Source organism: Elephantulus edwardii, unplaced genomic scaffold (assembly GCF_000299155.1).
Source record: "Elephantulus edwardii isolate Elephantulus edwardi_28Jun2011 unplaced genomic scaffold, EleEdw1.0 scaffold00081, whole genome shotgun sequence".
NCBI lineage: Eukaryota > Metazoa > Chordata > Mammalia > Macroscelidea > Macroscelididae > Elephantulus > Elephantulus edwardii.
The window spans coordinates 10,344,793-10,346,587 of NW_006399831.1; positions in this window are offsets into that span (position 1 = coordinate 10,344,793).

Below are 1,795 nucleotides of genomic sequence, written 5' to 3' on the forward strand. Positions count from 1 at the left end.
CATATGGTTCAAATTCATCAGCTGTTTCATGAGTGAAATATAGGCAATTTCCTATACTGACTTACAACCTTGGAATGCCAGCTGAAGGATCAGCTATTAAGTGGATTCCAACTCAATGGCACATACAACAACAAACTGATCCAGTCTATGGACTATCAGCGCCAATTATTAATCCTTAAATTTGTGAGGCTGAAATCTTGATTTCATTTTATTTGCATAGATAATACCAAGCCAAAGGTTGTATAGCCCTGGTGTGTCCACTTGCTGTAAAGAGGTAACTTATGGTCGCTGCGAAGCTGAACACTGTGACACTGATGTGTCAAATATGATAATGGTTACCCATGTTGGACAGTGTTTTGGTGGCACTCCCCGGTTGAAACAAGCTTGGAAGCAGGAGTGGCATCTACTTCAGTAAATAGCTTGAACCTGGAGAAAGAATGAAAGTCATGCATGCAAGTGTCAAGGACTTTCGTTCATAGGGTTGCTATGAGTTGCCTATGACTTGATGGCACTTAAAACAAACAAACAACAATACATATCTACACAAGAAGTTTGGAAGCAGGAGTAGCATCCACTTACTAAACAACATGCCTCTGAAAACTCTATGAACTTTGACAAATGTCAATAGTTATAGAAAGGTTTCAGGACTTTTATTAATAGAGTTGCTATGAATTGTGCTCAAATCATGGGCAATCAACAACAACAACAGAAGCAGTAGTCAAGGTATTAAATTGCATATTATATTTGGCAAATATGTTGTCAAAGACCTTTTTTTGGTATTAAAAAGCAAACAAAACTATGTGAGGATTAAGGTGTGCCTGTCCAGAGCTATGATATCTTCAGCCATCTTATATGCACACAAACTTTAAACAATACATAAGAAAGACTGAAGAAAATTTGATTCTTTGGAATTATGGTGTTGGCTAAGAATGCTGAATATGGACTTGTTTCAATGAACTTCTAGAACAAAAATCTATTTTGGAAGAAGTACAACCAAAATGCTGGCAAGACTTTGTCTCGTGTACCTTGAACATGTTATCAGAAGAATCAATCCCTAGAGGACATCATGTTTGGAAAGTAAGAGAAAGAGCAAAAAAGTGGAAGACTCTCACCTAGACGGATGGACACAGTGGCTACAATAAAGAGCTCAAAGATAGAAGTGTGAGGCTGCTCCAGGATTAGGCAATGTTTCTTTCTATTGTAAAAAGGATTGCCATGAATCAGAATTGATTCAAAAACACCTAACTACAAAAATCACTAGATTAAATGTAGAACACTCAAATACTGGTTATAACACTAATTCAGAAACATCCTAGCAATGTCTAAGTTAATATTAGGCGTAGATTTATGAATTGCTAGGGAGCTCTGGTGGCTAAGGGGTAAGAAGCTGTACTGTAGTAGTAAAGGTATACAGTTCGAATCCACCAGCTACTCTGCAAGAGGATGAGCAAGCTCCTCTTGTGCTATTAACTTCCTCTGAAAACCCACCAGAGGGACAGTTATCAGTTGGTTCTAACTCAAAGGAACACAACAACAATATTACCAGAATGTAAATTACCAGAAGTCACTCCTTCAAGACTGTAAGCTTCACACAGTAAGAAACTAAAAAACTAGTATAGCCCCTGTTCTCCAAATATTTTTACACTGGAAATTACTTGACTCACAAAAAGAAATAATTCTTGTTCAGATTTACATTTTATTCTTATCAAATGGTTTTTTATCTCAGATTTGTTTCCAGAATTCAAATTGATAAATATATATATAGTTGTATGTATACATGTATATCTCTCTCTCT